We start from the raw sequence: 22,386 nt of genomic DNA, 5'->3' as shown, positions 1-22,386 counted from the left end.
TGGGCAGTCTTTAGAAGAGCATGAGGAGTGACTGGAGAAAGTCTTGAAGTGTCTCTATGGGAAGGGGTTGAAATTATCTCTTGAAAAATGGCAATTCAATTGGTCTCTATCATGGGCATATTTTCTTCGCTGTGGGAAAGGCCACTGACCCCAAAAATTTGAAATCCGTTACCACCTGGCCCAGGCCTGAAATGTGAATGAGCTGAGATAATTTCTGGGGTTCTGTTCTTACTACAGAAGGTTCGTGGAAGGGTTCCTAAAGATAGCCCAACCCGTCACCGAGCTCCTGCCGGCCAAAGAAGATGAAGAGGAAGAGACCTTGAAAAGAGTTTATTAAACCAAAAGGCTGAGAAAGTCCCGAAAGGCAATAGAGGAAGAATGGTCTGATCAATGTGAACAGGCTTTTCTTTAGTTGAAATTGAGTTTGATCAATGGCCCAGTATTGGCCTATGATGACCAAGCCAATCCTTATGAACTGCATGTCGACACCAGCAGAGAAGGATTAGGTGGTGTACTATATGAAGAACCTGATGGACTTTTGAGACCTATCGCTTAGGTGAGCTGAAGTATTACCCTGCCTGAGAGAAACTACCCCCCCATAAGTTAGAATTCTTGGCCTTGAAGTAGGCAGCTGTGGATAATCTGAAAGAGTACTTGTATGGGGCAGAATATGAAGTAAAAACTGATAACAACCCAATAACATACTGTATGTCCTTAATACAGCCAAGCTGGATGCCATGGGACATCGATGGTTGGCAGCACTATCTGATTTATGTTTCAGTTTAAAATATCTGTCTGGACTCAAGAATAGGGATGCTGATGCTTTACCGAAGAGACATTACAACTCGGAGAATTTTAAAGAACAATGGACTCAATTAGAGTTCAGCCTTTGTGTCAAAGAACAGAGCATAGAGCTAGAGGGGCAAAAGGGGCTGAAGCCATTGGAGTCACTGCTGCTAGCATCCTAAAGAAATAAGGGTCTGCCAACTTTCTAGAAGAAAGACTCGAGGAAGGAACAAGCAGATTTTCTTAGTAGTTTGATTTTGGAAGCCTTGTAGAGTGGCCACCCAGAACTTCTATTAGCTGCTGACTCTCTGAAGGAAGCCTGATTACTCCATAAGGAGTGGGATTGTTTTCAGCTGGGGGACAGGGTGGTCTACCGAAGGGACCCCTTAGACGAGCTGGAAGAAAAATTGGAAATTGTTCTTCCCTGAGAAATATAGGGGGATAGTGCTGAAGCTGTTACATGATGAACATAGACATTTAGGACCTGAAAGAACATTAGGATCAAGTTATTCAGTGATCATTTCCATTGGCTGTGCAGGCCAAAGTTGAAACGTATTGTTACATCTGTCTTCATTGAACCAGAGGAAGACTCTGCCTCTTATAGCTGCTCCAATGGGCCACCTTCAAAGTCAAGATCCAATGGATTTGGTGTGAATTGATTTCTTGAGCCTAGATCTGGACACAAGTGGGCTGTAGCTGCAGGAGGAAAATGGAGGAGATTGGTTCCTCTGTATGCTGCCCCGTTACTCCTCCTATCCAGTACACTTGTGTTCTGCTGGCCCCTGTGTGCTCCCCTGGTTCCCCCCCACCGTGCTCCCTTCCCTCTCCTGACGGCTGCTGCAGGGGATGTGTCACAATAGAGAACCAGCAAGGGCTCAGTAAATATGAAATTTACCAGCTCCTTCCTTTTCTGAATGGACAGAGTCAAAGTCAGTGACATTGTAAAAAAAAAAATATAATTAAAATACCAAAAAATAAAAACTACTGACACCAGTGGGTGAACTTCCAGGATCACAAAGGTCACACTTGCAATCAGGCCCTGGCATTCCACCACCGTGGGGAGGCCCCAAGATGGCAGGAAAGGGGCCCACTGCAGAACTCTTGAAAGGGTCCCGCTGCGGGACCGTAATAAAGGGCCCCGCTATAAGAGTAAAGGGTCCCCAGGATCGGTGGGAACAGCCCCAGGCTTGAAGGGAGGGGCCCCGTAGTTTCTTGCACCAGGGCCCTGTAGGTTCTAGTTATGCTTCTGGTGCTTCTGGTGGGATCAGTGACAGCAGTGGTGGTGAAGGGGGTAAGATCAGTGGCAGTGGTGTTGGTGAGGGGGGTGATCAGTGACAGCTGTGGTGGTCGGGGGGGCAGTGGCAGCGGTGGTGAGAAGGGTGGGATCAGTGGCAGCTATGGTGGGGGGATGGGATGAGTAGCAGTGGTGTTGGTGAAGGGTGTGCGATGAGTGGCAGCGGTGGTGGGGAAAAGAGATGGGATGAGTGGCAGCAGTGATGGTGAAGAGGGTGGGATCAGTGGCAGTGGTGGTGGTGGTAAAGTGGGTGATCAGTGCAGCGGTGGTGGTGGTGAGGAGGGTGGGTTTAGTGGCAGCGTTGGTGGTGAAGGTAGTGGGATCAGTGGCAGCAGTGGTGGTGAAGGGAGTGGGATTAGCGACAGCGGTGGCGAGGGGAGTGATTAGTGGCAGCGGTGGTGGTGCTGAAGGATGTTTGATCAGTGGCAGCAGTGGTGGTGTTGGGGGGGTGGGATCAGTGGCAGCGGTGGTGGTGAAGGGGGTGGGATCAGTAGCAGCGGTGGTGGTGTGGGGGGGTGATTTGTGGCAGCGGTGGTGGTGGTGAAGGGGGTGGGATCAGTGGCAGCGGTGGTGATGAAGGGGGTGGGATCAGTAGCATCGGTGGTGGTGTGGGGGGGTTATTAGTGGCAGCGGTGGTGGTGGTGAAGGGGGTGGGATCAGTGGCAGCGGTGGTGGTGGGATTAGTGGCAGCGGTGATAAGGGGGGGTGGCAGCAGTGGCAGTGAGGGGAAGTGGGATCAGTGGCAGTGCCACCCCACCCCACACCACCACCACAGATATCATCTCTATCCCCCATTACCTCTGTTGTAAAGGTAATGGGTATTAGATCTGTGGTGGGGGGGTAGGGGGGGGTGTGTGATAAGTAAGAGGTAGAGGTGGTTGAGGATGGGATCAGTTACACTGACATATGGAAGTTTTTCACTTACTTGGTCATCAAGTCGATTACCCCTCAGTGTTCACGTGCCTCCAGGGATGCCTGTGTGTCTCCTTGCAGATGGGAGAGCTTCTCACCCTTTCACTCTATTGGTGTCAGCTGGTCAGCTGACTCTCTGTCAGTGCCCACCTCTGCATCCGTACATAGATTGGCTTCTCTCTCTCTCTGGAGAGGATAGTTGTGGTGGCCCAGGCTCCAGTGATATGGTGCTCAGCTCCCTTCAGCAGCCGGCCACACTGCCCCCCCCCCCACACGGAGGAACAAACAGACTGACAGGAGGGCGACAGTAGCACAGCCAGAACAGGCGGGCGTGCCCCTCTTCAGTGCCGAAACTCCAGGGCCCAGTCGCAATTGTGACTGCTGCGACCTTGGTAGAAAGTGTTAGTAAAGTTCTTTGTTCATTATGGCCACCGCCAGAGAATCCACTCTGATGAAGAAAGAGACTTTAAAAGGAAGGCTCATTAAACATTGTACATGTTGGGCATGCAAAAGTAAAAAAAGACGTCTTACCACCCCCAACGGAATCCACAGCCAGAGAGGTTTAATCGTACGCTCCTTGACATGTTGTGGACCTTTTCTCCAGAAATGAAACAACATTGGAGCAGGCACGTCTCTGCTGCGGGGCATGCTTACAATAGTACAGAGAATGATACAAACGGCTATTCCATTTATAGACTCATGTTCGGGAGGGAAGCTTGTCTGCCAGTGGATTTGGCCATTGGCATTGCCATAGATGGAATGCCAGTTCAACTAACAGAGGCTATGTGGATAGGCTCTGTAAAAACCTAAAGACTGCTTATGACAAAGCTTGGGAAGCTTCTGATGGCAGAGGAGTTATGATCTGCAAGTTCAATTATGTGACTATTGCTGGGAGACAATGTGTTGCTAAGAAATGTATGCAATATGTCATCTGCAAACAATTGCCTAACCTTTCTGTCTACCAAGTTCATCCTGATAGGAGAACAGGGCCTCCAAAGACCTGGCATTAAAACCATTTACTGCCTCTGAGTGAAGCCATCAGGGTACCTGCAAGAATAGAGATGCCATCAGCCAGACCATCTTTTTACAGACAAATTCCACTCACTCTCAACCACTGCCACCCATTGAAACAGATCTGTAAGAAAATGACATTGATGATGACCTAGAAGTGGATTGGGGCATCTACAGAACTCTTTAAAGAAAAAACAGAGTCGTCTTCAACACCTTCTTCACTGCCTGCTCCAGTAACCTGTCATCTTAGATTTGCTAAAACCTGAACAAGAAGATTCTATCCCAGACCCACCTGAACCCAGGGAACAGTGGATCAAGAGATATTTACAGCAGGTCCTCTGGTATGTCACTGTTACCTATGACCACACGAGAGGGAAAAGGCCACTTGCTTCACCCCTGACACACCTTGGTGGAAGTTCTTATTACCTAATGTGTTTGTCAGGAAATGTCATAGGATCAATTTAATTCCCAGGTAATGTATTTATTAATTCATATTTAGTTCTTGTTACCTTTCACAACTTTGGGGGACCAAAGTTTCATTGATGGAGGAAGTATGTAACCAGGACTTTACTGCTTATTTTGTTGTTACTGTGGGACAGACAGAGTTACGTTCAACAGTTATGAATGCAGCCATTTTTGAAAAGAGCACTAGTTGGGCATTCAGTAATGGATACCAGTAAGGATACCAAAGCGGGCACCCATTTTATTGGTGTCTGAATCAATCTGAAAGGGCAGTGATGTGGATACAGGAAAAAGAAAGAGGAGGAGCTGGACAGAGGGGGAGATGAGAGACGTTGTCAAGTGAGACTGGAATCCTGCTGCTGGTAAATGCAACCAAGGGAGTCCTGAACCCTGCTGCTGGAAACTGCCACCGTGTGAGACCAGGACCCTGTTACTGGTTACTACTGCTGAGCGGCACTTCAAAGAAGCCTTATACTGACTGTCTCCCAGAATCTTGACTTGGAGATCAAGAAACTGAGGTGAAACCAATGACCCTCTGGGGATGAGCACACAGTGTGGGCAAAAGTCTGATCCGGGGCTGAGGCGGGTACACGCTAACCGGTCCTGATATTTTTTTCTTTCCTAGTTTTTTGGTTTTTCACTGGTATTTTCTATTTCCTTATGGCGACCTTGTCACTTTGGTATTTCATTACACTTTATTCACTCCGCTTGTGCAGCACACATCGCCAATATCTCGAAAAGATCTGATTATATTACAGACACATTTATATTGCATTTATATTTATTTTCATATTTATTTTCGTTGCATAGAATATTTGGTCACTATTTGTGGTCACAGTTGTTGGAACCACTGGTGCACACATCTGCCTCCTCCGTGGGGTCCCCCCCTATCAGGACCGGTTGGCGTATACCCGCCTTAAGCCCCGGATCAGACTTTTGCCCACACTGTGTGCTCATCCCCAGAGGGTCATTGGTTTCACCTCAGTTATCTCTCTTGTATATGTAAGTAACAGGATTTTAGGTTTTTGATCTCTTTAGGGGAATGATCGGTTTATTTTCTTTATCCATTTGAGATTTTTTTCTATTCTAAAATGAGTTTACATTTTACAGACAATTTTAATCTAGCTCCTGAAGAGTGGATATAAGCTCCACGAAACGTGTAGAGCCATTACCATTTATGAGATATTATATGAACTAATGGATGTGAAGACATATTCTTCGGATATTGACCATGTATGAGATAATGTATATATGCTTTTTTATGATATTTATTTATCTGCTTTTATATATCAGTATTTATTATTATAATATGAATTGTTTGTATTTTTTTATCCCAGGTTTAGTGCATCTATTTTTTTCTTATCATGAATTGTTTGTATGCATGACAAGATACCGTATGTCTTTCACTACCTTTTCCATGTCAGTTCTGCATTTATATTGTTTGTACTGTATTATTATCTGGAATATGTGATTTCCTGTTTGCTATATGTCTGTTCTCATCATGTAACATGTAATAAATTAATATTTTGATAATTCATTATGTTTGGTCATTTTAGTTAGCAACCCACCTCATTCAAAGTCCCATTACCATTTTCCCCTTTTTTTGTACATAGCATAGCGATGGAGGTTTGTTGCTGTGAATACCTCAGATCATTTCCTTTCCAGATTGAGATCAAGAAACTACTTCCTGGGAGGGTATGAAAATATCCTGTGAGTCTGAACTGCATTTAACTGCTTTACGACCGCCCGCCGCAGTTATACTGCGGCAGGCAGCTGCTCCTAGGTAAATCGCTGTACATGTATGGCGCTCGCTCTCGGGGGCGAGCGTGCACCGCCAGCGGGGAAGCTGATGCATAGGGCAGGCAGCTCCGATTGCCGCCTGACACCCACGATCGTTTCCCGCTGATAGAGAAGAACGGTCAGCTGTTGTAAACACAGCCGACCGTCCTTCTCCCTGGAATGATCATAGAGCCCATGTGATCCTGCTATATCCACTTAAGCCCCTGAAGATTTTACCCCCTTCCTGACCAGGCCCTATTTTGCGATTCGGCACTGCGTTACTTTAACGGACAATTGCGCGGTCGTGCGATGCTGTACCCAAATTAAATTGATGTCCTTTTTTCCCCACAAATAGAGCTTTCTTTTGGTGGCATTTGATCACCTGTGCGATTTGTACTTTTTGCGCTATAAACAAAAAAAGAGCGACAATTTTGAAAAAATAACAATATTTTTCACATTTTTTTATATGAAATTCCCAAAAAAAAATGTAAAAATCAAAATTTTTTAACATTTTAGGCCAATTTGTTTTCTGCTACATATGTTTGGTAAAAAAAATCGCAATAAGAGTATTTTGATTGGTTTGTGCAAAAGTTATTACGTTTACTAACTAAGGGAAAGATTTTGTCTTTTTTTTTAACGAGTAATGGCGGCGATCTGCGATTTCTTTTGCGGGACTGCGACATTGCGGCAGACAGATCGGACCCTTGACTGACATTTTTGACACTTTTGGGGGTACCAGTGACATTACTATAGTAATCAGTGCTATACATATGCACTGTTACTGTAAACATAACACTGGCAGGGAAGGGGTTAACTTTATTAGAGATGCAGGGGTTAAATGTGTCCCTAGGGGCGTGCTTCTAACTGTAAAGGGGTGTGGCTTGTGATGTAACCACAGAGACAGTATGATCCTACATAGCATGTTCGTATGATCTCTGCAGATAGATCAGGGAGAATGACAGGCGGCTTTGTTTACATCAGCTGCCTGCCTTTCTCCCTCTCCACCGGGAGATCGCGAGTGACCGGCAGACATCGGGTCCGCCGCTCACACGCACGGACATGTTAGGGAAAGAGCGGGGGCGGGAGCGAGCCTCCGGCGCCACGCGCTCGCCCCCTAGAGGCTCTCAGGCTAGCGACGTAGTACTACGTCACTTTGCCTGTATGGGGCTGACTGCCGACTATTTACTCGGCGGTCCACCAAAAGAAAGCTCTATTTGTGGGAAAAAAAGGACGTCAATTTAATTTGGGTACAGCGAAATTGTCCGTTAAAGTAACGCAGTGCTGAATTGCAAAAAATGGCCTGGTCATTAATTGGGACAAATCCTTCTGGTCCAGAACTGGTTAATCTAGCCAGTAAGCCTGTTGTTTTCAAAATAACATGCTGTACTGCAGACGTAGCAGTTAGAGGTTTAGGACAAACCTTTTGTTACTGACATTTATTTAAATATGCAAAACCTTTAAGCTAAATTCACATCGATGCGGGTCGGTAATATGTACATAATTGTGCGCATTCCCGACCTGTAGACAAAACATGCTGCGGGGTGACATTATTTCCTCATAGTGCCCCCAAGCTTTGGCAAACCTCCTGTGTTTTCCTGCGTGCACAATGCATGGGGTCACAGTGCCAACATGTTATATAAAAAGGTTTGGGGACTTTACTTCTTTAAATGAATGGTCTGCTGTACCCAGGACCTGCGCACACTAATGCACATGCGCAAACCTAGGCTTAAAAGGAAAATAACCTCTTCTGTACCTGCTAGGAAAGTATTAGCTGGGGTTTGGCTTCAATTATTGCATCTGACACACCCAGGACAGACAATGCTGCTGTGCAAAGACGTCTCTGATGCTCCATTGAAATGATAAGGTGATGTAAGGCTAATATTCATTTGTTTAGTTTTCCTACATGTATGCGGAACAGAATGGCAGTTATTGTGATTAGCAGTAGTATGTCAGGTGATGATAAAAGGGGCCGATCACTCTTTCCGTACGATCACCCTGCCCTGTCACCCCGCACATGACACTGTGTCATGGATGTAATCCTGAGGGCGGGGTGTGTGTTCCAGTGGGCGGGGTGTGTGTCCTTCCGGGCTGGGCGCCAGGATGGAAGGAGGAGTAGAGTCCCCGCCCCTCCCATTCCTCCTCAGTGCTCCGTCCCGTGCTGGCAGTGCAGACGCCGAGCTCCGGCTGTATACTCCGGTAAGTCAGTGTGTATATGTGTATGTGTGTACTTACCGCTCTCTAATATGACCTCCTCCACCTCTCCCTATACTCACCGACACCACCACTGCCTCCTATCTACTCTGTGTGACTTCAACTCCTGCTCTTCCTTCTTCATGACTTTACCTTGTCAGGGCAGAGCTGAGAGAACAGGGAGGGACCATGACAGGCCAGTCATAGCTGGTTTATCAGTGTTCCCCCAGTATATACTGTATATATATATATATATATGTGTGTCCCCCAGTATATACTGTATATATATCAGGGTTCCCCAGTATATACTGTATATATATATATTTGTGTGTCCCCCAGTATATACTGTATATACATCAGGGTTCCCCAGTATATACTGTATATATGTCAGTGTTCCCCCAGTATATACTGTATATATATATATATATATATATATATATATATATATATATATATATATTTGTGTGTCCCCCAGTATATACTGTATATATATCAGGGTTCCCCAGTATATACTGTATATATGTCAGTGTGCTCCCAGTATATACTGTATATATGTCAGTGTGCTCCATTATATACTGTATGTCTGTCACTGTGCCCCTGGTATAGACAGAGGGGAGTTTAATAAGCCTGAAGCCCCCCGTGCATGACAACCAATCAGCTTCTAGCTTTCATTTTCAAAGCTTCACTTAACAGGCTGAATCTAGAAGCTGATTGGTTGCCATGCACAGCTGCTGCAGACTCTGAACCATAGAGGGGACAGGACAGTGTCATTTTTTCCTTTTATAAATAGTATGCTATACAGGTGACGCCAACCAATCAGGTGTTAGCATTGACTGTCTGCCCAAGGTTAGTCAGAATAGAAGCAGGAATCCCTTTGGCTAGCAGGGCATTGCTTTTTCTAGTTTATAGATGAACTCTGTATGACCGTTACCCAGAAGAGGAAGTCCTAACAGTCTCCCCCAGTTACATAATAGAACCTATTCACTTGTCCCAGGATTGTAAGCACCGATGTCACAGTGACGGAATGACTGTTCAATGCGTTCTTTCACAACTGGGGGTTCCTTGAGCAATTTCTTCCTCTTATCTGTCAGAGGGGGGAGGGTCTTCCCAATGACCACAAATGTACAGAATTCTCACACTAACCACCTGGGAGTTGTAGATATAGAAATCATCATCAGGGGTTCCCAGCGTTGTAGACTTAGTAATTAGGAGAGGTTCTGTGAGCTCAGAAAGTTATTTCAAGGGCTCCTTCATGTTACAAAGGTTGGTGAGAATGGTTTAGAGGACTGTAGGGGATCTTTTACTCCTTTGAACCAAGTGATATCTGCCTGTAATTAGATGGAAATGATTGCAACATAGGGATTTTATTTTTCATTTTGTGGGTGACTCTACATTTTAAAGTTATTTATTTATTTTTTGGTTTGAGGAAGGGAGTCCTCCCTAAAGAGTAAGACCCATTTATATTTGTGCAGTGTGCATGCATTACCATGTTATGTCACTTATTAACATGAGTTGCATTAGGCCCCTTTCACACGGGCTGCTTCCATTTTTGCTCTGCAGGGGATCTGTCCGCTGATTCCCCCTGCTGAGCTGAGTGGAAGGGGCCAATGACAGTCCTGTGCTCACTCTGCTTATGCAGAGCAGACACAGACGCAGCCTGGTGGAAACAAAGCGGCTGGCCAGATCAGATCGGAGGGCAGTTGGGTATAAACAGACAGCTGGTTTGTTTACATCTGGCTGCCCATAGAGCAGAGCGGGCTGTGTCTATGTTGGATCTCCTTCCTGTTTTTTTCAAATCAGATCGGACTCCGAGCTAGCTGGGTGTAAATGGACACAAGTTTGTTTACATCCTGCGATCCATAGAAGATAATGAAGGGTCCGATTGGGTCCGGCCGAAAAATGGATAGCTGGACCCGATCAGATCTCTTATGTTAAAGGGGCTTTAAGGCAGCCCTTTGAAATCAATGGTCCAAACCAAAATGTCACAAAAAATCAAACTTTTTTGTAAGTTCATTAAAGGGTAATGACCCAATAGTGGAACTTCCGCTTTAAATACTCCTGACCCCCTGACATACCACATTTGGCATGTCATTTTTTTGGGGGGGGTACCTAGATTTGACAGGTTCCCCGCCCCCACTTCCGCTCGGGCCGCCTAGCCGATTCGAGCGGAAGTTCTCCTCTCCCCCTTCCAGCCTGCAATCTTCTGGGACACATCACAGGTCCCAGAAGATTGCCTGGCCATTCACAATGTGCAGCGCAACTCGCGCGGCTGTGAAGCCACAAGCTGTCACACCCAGGTGACCACACTTGAGATGCTGGCGCCGCCGAGAAGAGAGGAGAGGATTGAGGCTTCGGGTGGCCGCATCGCTGGATGGTGGGACAGGTGAGTGTGTGTTTATTAAAAGTCAGCAGCTGCACTTTTTGTAGCTGCTGACTTTTAATGAACACAAAAATGAGTGGAACTCCGCTTTAACTGCCCCACTAAGGCTCGGTTCACACTTATGCGATGCGGGAAGGCTGTGAATTCGCAGTCTGTTCCCGCATTGCAAACGCACCCTTGGCAGTTCACACTGCCATATGCGATACGCTGGGGGTGTCAATGTAATGTTAACGACACCCCCAGTTTGATCGGATATCGCAGTGCGATCTTACAGTTCGCACAGGATCGGATCGCACAAGTGTGAACCACTGTGCGATCCGATCCTGATGCGGCTCAAAAAAAGGGTCATGTGCGACTTTACTGCGGGTGCAGTGCGAATTTAGCCATACAAAGTGTATGGCTGAATTCACACCGCACAGCCGATCGCATGTAATGAAGGAGCAGTGCGCTCCGATATTACATGCGATCGCCGCAGCCGCACATATGTGAACCGGCATCAGGATCGGATCGCACAGTGGTTCACACTTTTGCAATCCGATCCTGTGCGAACTGCACGATCGCACTGCGATATGCGATCAAACTGGGGGTGTCGTTAACATTACATTGACACCCCCAGCGTATCCCATATGGCAGTGTGAACTGCCAAGGGTGCGTTTGCGATGCGGGAACAGACTGCGAATTCGCAGCCTTCCCGCATCGCATAAGTGTGAACCGAGCCTTACAGATGGAAGTTAATTCCTAAGGTCACTGGGGCGACGCTACTTTGCCGGGCGACCTCATAGGTCGCGACGCACTGCTTGCCCCGCGACCTCGGAGCGGCCGGCATGGACTTCATAACATTGAAGTCAATGCAGGTCGCTCCAGGTCGCCCCAAAGAAGCTCCGGACCCTTTTTCTAAGTCGGAGCGACTTGTGTCGCTCCTATTAGAACGGGTCCGCAGATTCTCTATGGAAGGCGACCTGTCAGGTGACCAGGTCGCCCCAGTGTGAACGGGGGGGGGGGGGGGGGGGGCTAAAAGAACGAAAAAATCCATTGTAAAAGATTGTGTTTATAGTTATCCAGCAGCCTTCACAATGTTGATAAACATTGGCTGGAACTCTTTTTTTTTTTGACAGCTGTGAGTGAGCAGAGAACAGCTCTGTAAGAATTGAGGACATGACGTTTTAAGATTGTGAGGTGGGGAATCGAGATCGCAATTTCGTAACGATGATTAATCGTGCAGCTCTGACTGCTGCACATCAACACATGTAACGTGCATTCCTACAGCGCATAGATGTAACTGGGCCCTAATACTTACCCCTTCCAGTGCTCGCTGTGTGCAGGAGCTCTACTGGCTGAAATGTCTTCAGGTTTCCCCTCTATGAAATGTGCTGCCTTCCCCCATTACTATAGGACACAGTGACAGAAGTCCCTTTAAAAGTCTAGTTAACCTCTTTCTTTCTGACCACGTATCGCATATGTGCCATGGCAGGCAGGGTGGGCTTTAACGACCAAATGCAGTACAAATACAGCCAATGGTTCTGTGCTGAGGGCATGCTCCCTGCACAATGACTGAGCTGTCACAGATAGCCCCCGGTCTCTGTCAGAGAGCTGTTATGTGACCACAAATCAGTGATCATGTGATCAGGAAGCCTGCCCGCCTCCCAGCGTTAGGACCCAGTTAAAGGGCTGCTGGGAGGGGGTGTGAAAAGGTTAAAGGGTAAGGCTATCAATTTTTATTTATTTATTGCTGTGTGGGAAGTTTCTCTCTCACTGTTTATCCTGGTAACCGTTGCTGTGGGAAAATTCAGAATTTGTAGTTGTCACTGGAAAAGACAGAGGGTAGTCTTGCAATGGTGACATTTGTAATTGTGAAAACTTTCCAAGATAGGATTGTCGTCTGATTGGGAAGTCTCCCTTCCTGATGTTGCTCTGAGACAGGAAATGAAGGGGAATCTCCCTACTGAGACACTGATGACAGAAGAACCCGACAGTGCTTTTAATGCATCCTAAATCTGATAATATAAAGATGGAAGGAGTTGAGCAGGGAATTTTCAGCTGAACAGTGAGTGCCACCAATTAGCTGCAATCACTGTGTGAGTGATCTGACAGCCCCAGGCGTTGTCAGAATATAATAGCCAGCAGGAAAGATTCATCAATCAGTGCTGTTAGTGTGGATGGGAGATTTCTTTCCTTCAGCCCGTAGGCAAGTAGAAATCTATGTGTGTATGGCCAGCTTTAGGGCCCTTTCACACCGATATGATTTTCCTGCGTTGTTTGTTGGGAATTCTATCCTTTCTGTATTATCTCCTGTACAGTAGTGATCTTTCAGGCTTGGTAACAAACATCCCACTTTTATTACACATCTGCTTATTGCTTCTAGACTTTTTTCCTAGTGCTGGGTGCAGCAGAGCCATAAAAAGTCATATTGTGACCTCACAGGCAGATTTTCCTGTTGGAAGGGAAACCTGACCTAGAGCCAAACGGCCTTTTTTTTTTTTTTTCTTGAGTCTTGTTTATTTTCTCTTTTTTTCCTCTTCCAAATATAGTACAGCAGGCTTGTTCTTAACAGAGTCAGAATGATCCTGCGGAGTGACAGTTACTTTCCTATGGCTGGCTGACAGACCATGGTGGGGGTGGGGGTGGAGTCGGTCTAGGACAGGTACAAAGCAGCCTTCATGCTGCAAACATTTCCACCGCCAGAAGGGGTATTGCATACTGGGCTGTCATAACCACACAGGATTTTTTAAAGCTGAATTCCAGTTAAATGCACACATGAAATCCACTATATTGCTAAAAGTGTTAGGACACCTGCACATTAACTTAAATGCCCAATCTTAGTCCGTAGGGTTCAATATTGAGTTGCCCACCCTTTGCAGCTATAACAGCTTCAAGTCTTCTGGGAAGGCTGTCCACAAGGTTTAGGAGTGTGTCTATGGGAACGTTTGACCATTCTTCCAGAAGCGCATTTGTGAGGTCAGTCACTGATATTGGATACATTTTTCAGTCAAGGGAAGCTGGGCGAGAGGGGGGTCAACTGGACCACGTACTGAGTTTCTGATGGACCGGATGTAATTGGCACAGTGTTGGCCAGCTTACAAGTTTTGTTTTTTCCCCAGCCTGTGACTGGACAGTGAAAAGAGAAGTAGAAGACTGATGAGCTTATCTGTCACTCCGCTCTCTCCTCCTGCTGTCATGTCCCTTGTTAGCACATAATTACTGCAGCACAACTGAATGACTCCTTGTATAAGTGTAAGCTCTGCTATACAAAACCTGCAAGAGACGGATACCCGAAGTCAAATCCAGTCACTTACACTGCTTGTATTTAAAATTACATTTAAAAGGAGAACTTTAGAATTGTCTTACAATAATTCTCTCCACTCCTTGTAAGTGCATCTTAAGGCTAGGTTTGGGTGGGTACAGCAGTCTATTAGTTGAATAAGCTGCTGTACCCGTGTGAAGAAGCCCCCAAACCTTTTTTAAAAACGTGCCAGAAAAATGAGTGTTGCTTATGGGTGGGGTGCCATTAAAAATGAATGGCGCATCTGCTAAATGTGCATTCCCAACCCGCACATGGGTGAATCTAGCCTAACTAGGGCAAATACTTATATGGAAGGGGTTGAAATAATATACAATTTACCCCTTCCATATAAATATATATACATTTTTAAATAGGCAGCGCCATTTTACCTCGTTTCATATCTCTATTGCACGATATAGCCCATTGGACTATATTTTGGGGTAGGCTGCAGCCTAACTTACATCCCTAAGCGCGGAATTTGTATCCCCTTTAGGGCAAACACTTATGCCTCGTACACACGTGCAGATCGTCGGTCGAAAAGATTCGGCCGACGACCGATCGGCCGATTGTAGGCTTGTTAGTATGATGCTTCCGACAGCCGACAGCGCACTTTCGGCCAAAAAGAATCTGTCATGCAAGCATTAAAATTTTTGTATGCCGACACCAGAGCGGCCGATTGTTCGCCAGTCAATACAGAATTCGGCCAACAGACAGCAGATTAGCAAGACTGGGCATGCTCAGAAAAGAAAAAACACAGGGAAAGTTAACCATCACACGACATCACTTCTGCAGTCGGCTGTAGTCACCGGACAAAATTCTTGTGCAGTCTTTTGCACTTTTCAACAGACACGACAGCCCGGGGACAAAAGGCGGCCGATCGTTCGGCCGACGATCTGCACGTGTGTACGAGGCATTAGCTTCAGCTCAGATCCAGTGGGATTACCTGTGTGGCAGCGCTCATAGCTTCATACACTGCTTGCATTTAAAAAATGCATTTAACCTCCCTGGCGGTATGATTGTGTCAGGAATTCTGTACCAAAAGCGGTACAATTTTTTTCATGGAAATTTGGCGTTATGTATTATAGGCCTACAATTCTTAGTAATTACTGACTTCAACCTGACCAAAACAAGAGTCTAGTAGACATCCCAGATGTGATAAATTTGAAACACAAACGGATGAATTATAATCAAATCAATAATATAATTTTATTATATAATATATATATAATAAAATTATATTATTGATTAGATTATAATTCATGCGTTATATATATATATATAACGCATGAATTATAATTGAATCAATAATATTATATACACATATATATATAAAATGTGTTATGTGTTTGTTTGTGTTTTTGTGCAACGTTTGAATTTCCCTCCCAGTTCCGCTCCCATGCAGCATTGCTGCTGCAGGGAACGGAACTAGGAAGTCATCACACCGACGGAGAGCGGGGGGGATCTCGGCTGGCGGTCACAGCAATGAGAGATCATCGCTGGATCGCCAGGAGAAGGTAAGAAATGCCGCTGCGCTTTCTGCACATCCACCCCGAGCGTGACTCGGGGATACCGATCCTGGACTAAAAAATCCACCCGATTCACGCTCGGGGATACCGCCAGGGAGGTTAAAAGAAAGCAGTATCTCAGTAAAATTGTCATATTATTAATTTCCCCACCTCTTAAGTGCCTCCAACTAGGTAAAATACTTCCCTTCAGCCCAGATACAGCCATCTTCCCTGTGCAGCACTTCTCAGAGCCATACAGCATTCCCCAAAGATTACTGCGCATATGTGGTGTGGTCCTATTCATTTCTATGGGAAAACTGTTCTTATGGCGTCCTCCAGGAGTCTTTTGGAGTATGACCTTCCCAGAAGAACGGGGCCATGGGACACATACAGTATTATTATTATATAGGGTTTATATTCAACATGAGGGCAGACAGTACAGATACATTTCAATACAGGAGGCATTGGAGGTTACAATCTAAAAAAACATTGTGAATGTATTACTGTATTTTCTGGCGTATAAGACTACTTTTGAACCTCAAAAAAATCCCCCAAAAATTGGGGGTCATCTTATACGCCGAGTATAATATCTCCAAGGTAACCTAAGTATAAGTATTACCGGTAGATGAAAATTAGGGGGGTCGTCTTATACGCCGGAAAATACGGGTACCTTTAAAAAAAAAAAAAAAAAAAATCTTTTCATTTTTGGTTAGAGATACACTTTAAAATATATATATTTGCATGCATTTTTCATGCTAATCAGGTGCTCCAGACTTCTGAGACAGAAAACTGTATTGGCTTATTGCATACAGTGTGTTTGTTTGCTGTGCAATACAGAATGAACAGAGATGGATAGAGAATTGGCTCCAGGGTAGAGTCCAGAGGGTGATGATTAATGGGGAGTACTCGGATTGGGCGGGTGTGGAAAGTGGGGTCCCCCAGGGTTCTGTCCTGGGACCAATCCTGTTTAATTTGTTCATAAATGATCTAGAGGAGGGGATATCTAGTACAATCTCAGTATTTGCAGATGATACTAAATTAGGCTTGCCAATATCTTCTATGCAGGATGTGGAGACCTGAACAAAATAACGGGGTGGGCAACTACATGGCAGATGAGATTTAATGTTGATAAATGTTAAGTAATGCACTTGGGGGCCAGAAACCAGAAAGCAAGCTACTCACTAGGGGGGGAACCTCTGGGTGAGTCTAGGATGGAAAGGGACCTGGGGGTACTGGTAGACAACAAGCTTGGCAGTGGCATGCAATGCCAAGCCGCCACAAGCAAAGCCAACAGAATACTGGGATGTATAAAAAAGGGGATTCACTCCAGAAGTAAAGAGATTATTCTCCCGCTCTACAAGACTCTGGTCCGGCCACATCTGGAGTATGCTGTCCAGTTCTGGGCACCGGTCCTCAGGAAGGATGTGCTGGAACTGGAGAAAGTCCAGAGAAGGGCGACAAAAATAATTAGGGGAATGGAGGACATCCGCTATGAGGAAAGACTACAAGCACTGAACCTATTCTCTCTGGAGAAAAGATGATTGAGGGGGGATATGATATCAATGTACAAATACTGTACTGGCGACCCGAGCATAAGGAACAAACTATTCAGAGAAAGGAGATACAATAAGACATGTGGCCACTCACTAAAACTTGAGGAAAGGCGGTTTAACCTTAAAGTACGTAAGGGTTTCTTCACTGTAAGGGCGGTAAGGATGTGGAATTCTCTTCCACAAGCAGTCGTATCAGCTGGGAGCATCGATAGTTTCAAAAAACTATTAGATGGACACCCTAAAGACCACCACATACAGGGGTATACAATGTACGGTTAAAAGCAAACACACACACACATCATAGGTTGAACTGGATGGACTGATGTCTTTTTTCATCCTCACTAACTATGTAACAGCTAACTGCAGTGACTTTCAGTATTAGGCCTCATGTAAACTGGGCTTAAAAAAAGCCACTTTTAAAGGCGTTTAGCTTTTATTTATTTTTACAGCCTGTAAAAGCATCTCTTAGCTTATGTTTTCATGTTTACAGCATATTAGTAGAGGAGGCTGAAAAAACCCAACCACCAGTGCATTAATGAGAGTAGCTGAAGAGCAAGAAAAAAAAAAATTCTAGATGCGTCTTCTAGGCGTGTTTGAGCATAAATTACTAATCTGGCCGATGGAATCCATTAACATCCAAATGCTTGACGTGCCTATACGTGTGCAATACGTGGCTTTTGGCGCGTTTTTTAAGCTTTCTACTGCCAGGAATTCTGGCAACGCCCAGTGTGCATGAGGCCTTAACATTGCAGCCCTTGTTTTCCTGAATACCTTTAATGAGCACCCTCCCTTATTGAAGAACCCATTAATCATTAGCAGATGGGGAAATTGCAGGTACACCTGCTAGGTGCAGTCCAACACCTGGTGCTCCTGTGTACACAGCTTGCCCATGCTCTCTACTCACTGGTATTTGGCACCTTTTTAACTGACCAGATTTTTCCACATTAGTACTCCAGGCATATAATTGTATTATTATAATATATCCTAATCAGTGTGACAGCCTAAATGGAAGATAATTAACATGATATCCTAGAATCACCTGGCTCTGGATTGGGACCATTTAGATGTTGCCGTAATGTTTCATCACTATTTATAGCCTTTATTTAAAAAAAAAAGTATACTAATGAAGGCTTTATGATTCAGGAAAAACATAGAGAGTTCAAATTAAGTCAGCAGATTATGTTAAAGTGGTTCTAAAGGCAGAAGGTTTGTTTTTACCTTAAAGTAGAACTATAGGCAAAACTTTTTTTTTTTTTTTAAATTATGGATAGATACAAGGAAGGGTTATAACCCCTGTTCGTTTTTGTTCTTTTTGCCATCTGTGTCCCATTGCGGAGATTCCCCTTAACTTCCTGTCCCATAGCCAAACAGGAAGTGAGCGGAAATCTCTGCAGATAAAAGGAATTCCTTGGGGACCCCCAGGTCACTAGAACTAGTGTCCCCAATAAAATATTTCCCCTTTATCACTTTTCTGAGGACAACCCAAAATTTGGGGTTTTCTTTTACTTTCACTTTCAATGATAATGGTAAACAGGACAAATAGAGAGGGTGAATCTCCCTAAAGAAGGCACAGAACTGACTGGTGTTTTAATCCCTATACACTCCATCCAAGACTAAAAAAAAAGGTTTTGCCTTTAGTTATACTTAAATGTATTCTATGCATTAAAGTAAAAAAAAAAAAAAAAACTGTCTGTGCCTGCCCCCCCTCCTTCCTTAATACTTACCCGACACCACCCTCAATCCTCAATCTAGCGCTGTCCCCACATAGCCCCACTCTGCTCTTTTCCTGCATTCACAGGCTTTACTGAGAGCAGCAGGGGCCATTGGCTCCTGCCGGTCCGTCAATTAAAGTGAAGAGGGATCACCAAAGCCGCCCCCCCCCCATAGCAAGAGGAGGAACTTAGAGCTCTGGCAGGAGACCTCAGAAATAGAGCTTTAGGGCCACTCTGTGCAATACATTTTTTTTTTTTTGGCTTTTTATAAGAGAAGTATGACTTTGTTTTTTGTTTTTCCAGATACATATTTAGGTGAATGCAGCATCGCTCCCCTGGTGCCTCTGCACTGAGAACCGAGTGATCGAACACTGTTGATCGCTCTGTTCTGACAGCTTCCTGAGCAGAGAGCTGCTGACTGTCAGTCAAGCAGCTCTCGGCTCGGCCCCCTCCTCGCTCACCAGAGTGCTGGGCTGCGGAGGGGCAGGGAGTGGCCGGCTCAGGCTCTCAGCGGCTCCCTGAGAGATGAGCCAGGTGTTGGTCCAGGCACCTAGTAGATCCCGACTTCCATTGTAGTGATGACGCGATGCCTGGACCGACTTCTGTGACGTCAGCAGAGAGCGGACTTCAGCCTGCTCTCTGCTGAAAACGGGTCCCAAGAGTGCAAAATTAATTGCACTTCAGTGATCCATAAGGGAAAGTACAGCCAAACGAGCTCTAGGGGGACCTAGTTTGGACAGGTGAGTATAAAAGCGTTTGTTAAACTAAAAAAATATAAATAAAAGCAGGTCCTGTTCCCTTAAAGCATGTTATACAGCACAGTGCTTGTGCTGTGTCATTTGGCTCCTTGTAACACCTAAAAAAAACTTTGCTGATCCTGCCAGTTTCCACCCTCCCCTCTGTAAACTGATCACGGTATATCATGGCTGCTGAGCCCTGACACCATGGTCAGTGTACTTCCCTCCCTGTTCATGTCAGTGCCCGCCCCCACCCCTCCTGCTACTCTTCTATTTAGTGTAAAATCATAATCCCCTCTGTATTATAACAATAACTGCCCCTAGGTCTGTGTTAGAGAAAAAATATGCGATCTGTACCTATATCAGAGCAGCTCCCGATGATCACGTGACTGCTTGGCTGTCTCTCTCTCTCTCTCTCTCCTCTCTTCCGGGCAGAGAAGAGATCCGAGGGGTCAGCTGAGCGCCGGGAGCCGCTCTGATTTAGGTACAGATCTGCATATTTTTCTATAACATAGGCACAGGGACACTTATTGTTATATTACAGAGGGGATTCAATAATTTTATAAGAAGTAGCTTAACAACCACTTTAATACCTTTTTTTTTTTTGTTTAATTTTAAAGCCAAACTCCAGCTAACACTTTTTAGGCAGTTACAGCAACAGTTTTTTTTTTTATTTCCCTTTGGGATAAAGGTTTTACATAGATGAAGAAAAGCTAATCATTATAAGCACCCCTGTCAGTGATAAGTTGTTTGTCTCAGTCCTCTAACTGCTACTTTGTCTGAACAGCTTGGTCTGTTAAAGGAAGTTGAAAAAGAACAGACTTCAGAACTAGCGTTGCTCTCTGAATAGCAGTCCGCATTCGGATCATTTGAGCATTTGACAGGTGGTGGGGGGTGTTGTATCGCCTCCTCAGTGCTTCTTTTATCTCCTCTAACTGAAGTTGAAGGGGTCGGGTTTAGAGGGGATAACTTACCACACCGTAATGCATTGTGGCCACAGTATATGTAAACACCCCTCCGCTGCTTTTGCAGTTAAAGGGGATCAGTTGGGGACAATGAAGCTGCTGCTCATATACACGATTTTACCGCCATCAAACCGCAAGTGGGCCGGATCAACAGGGGAAAATAAAAGGGGAAGGAAAAGGAATTCAACCACCACATGCAAGAATTTTGGAAGCTCCAATATAATACATTTTTAATTTTAGGCTTAATACCATTTTAATGGAATTTAAAGCGGAGTTCATTCTTTTGGGGGGGGGGGGAATCGGGTACCTAGATTTAACAGGTACCCGCTCCTACTCAGGCCACCTAGGCGCCTCGAGCAGAAGTTCTCCTCTCCCCCTCCCTCCCTGCAATCTTCTGGGAAACGTCACATCCCAGGAGATTGACTATCCACTTGCGACTTGCGCATGCGCAGTGCGCTCCCAGCTGTGAAGCCGCAAGCTGCCACAGCCGGGTGCCCACACTAGTGATGCCGGCGCTGAGGGGGGGGCGAGGGAGAGAACCGAGGCTCCCACTGGCCGCATCACTGGATGGTGGGACAGGTACGTGTGTGTTTATTAAAAGTCAGCAGCTACACGTTTTGTAGCTGCTGACTTTTAATAAACACAAAAACGGGTGGAACTCCGCTTTGGGTTTGACCAGCAGTATTTTAGCTGTACGATATGCCTCTTGTTACTGACCCTGTAATATGTAGTGTATATCTCGGCAAACTTGCTTTGATGTTCCTCTACAAAGATGTTAATCTAAATAGAGATAATATCAGATTAGTCATTACAGAAGCCCTAATCACAAATCATTGGTGGTAAAGCCTCAGAAAATGCAGTTGTGATTTTGTGATTTTACTCTGAGCATTTAATTCCTGGCTGTCCATTTTGTAAAAGCAGATTACGTTGATCGCTGGATAACAGGAAACTGAACCAAAGGTTACATTCTGACCACTGCTATGTGGACATAACTTCCTTTTGTGTATGTGTGTACAAGGAACATAATGATCATGCAAAATGATTAGCAGATCGATCGTTTATTTTATGACTTATGCAGACAGACCTCTGAAAATAACAGTGAAAGGCTTACATTAAATGGCATATTTGCAAATGTATGTGTTCTCTATATTGCATAAAATAGAGATATGGCCAAAGCTTTTTTGGTCATACTTCTTTTATAAGTCACAGGAGGGCATTTACTTGTTCTCTCCTGTGACCCAGAGTCAACCTACAGTAGACTAAAGCCTGCTCTTGGCTGATGTCACAGAGCTGCTGCAGGATCCCAGCAATAATGTCAGGATCCACCTAGTTGCGTGCTGCTGAAAACCTGAGCCAGCCTCTCCCTCCCCAACCTGGCTCCTCCAGTGAGAGGCTGAGCAGAGAGCGAAGACTGATAGTCACTTCTCCCTGCCCAGAGTGTACCCAGAACTGAATGATCAGTGGTCATGTGATCACTCAGTTCCCGGGCTTAGAGCTGGTGGGGGGACAGCTTGCAGCATCGGACCAAAGCTTCAGCAGGTAGGTATGTTGGTTTATTTTTTTAAGTATTCCCACACTTCTTCTTTAATGTAACCATACTGTCTGGTACTTGTGCTCACCCCAGCCGTCTGCCCCATTGATGTGTAGGGGCTGGAAAGTCAGTGATCTCTAGCAGTCTCATGTAACCTACTGAATGTCTGACTTTCTCTGCAACATGTGTTTCTCTGTCGCTCATTGACAGATGCAGTCCTCTTGATTAATATCAAATTGGGTTATACTGCCCTCTTCAGGAGTAGGACTAGGCAGAAGGAAAACGTTCT

The 22,386-nt window shown here is 45.3% G+C and overlaps 1 protein-coding gene across 1 annotated transcript in view; it reads left to right on the top strand.

The window, feature by feature from the left end:
• The first annotated feature begins 8,377 nt into the window (after positions 1 to 8,377).
• Positions 8,378 to 22,386, top strand: part of ANXA11 (annexin A11) — a 112,046-nt gene continuing 98,037 nt past the window's right edge. The window contains exon 1 of the mRNA XM_082268204.1: positions 8,378 to 8,444. The gene's annotated coding sequence lies outside the window, so the exon portion shown is untranslated. The remainder of the gene's footprint in view (positions 8,445 to 22,386) is intronic.

This window comes from Pelophylax lessonae (assembly GCF_965119305.1).
Source record: "Pelophylax lessonae genome assembly, chromosome: 9".
NCBI classification, from domain to species: Eukaryota; Metazoa; Chordata; class Amphibia; order Anura; family Ranidae; genus Pelophylax; species Pelophylax lessonae.
This window is presented reverse-complemented; position numbering and strand designations above follow the sequence as displayed.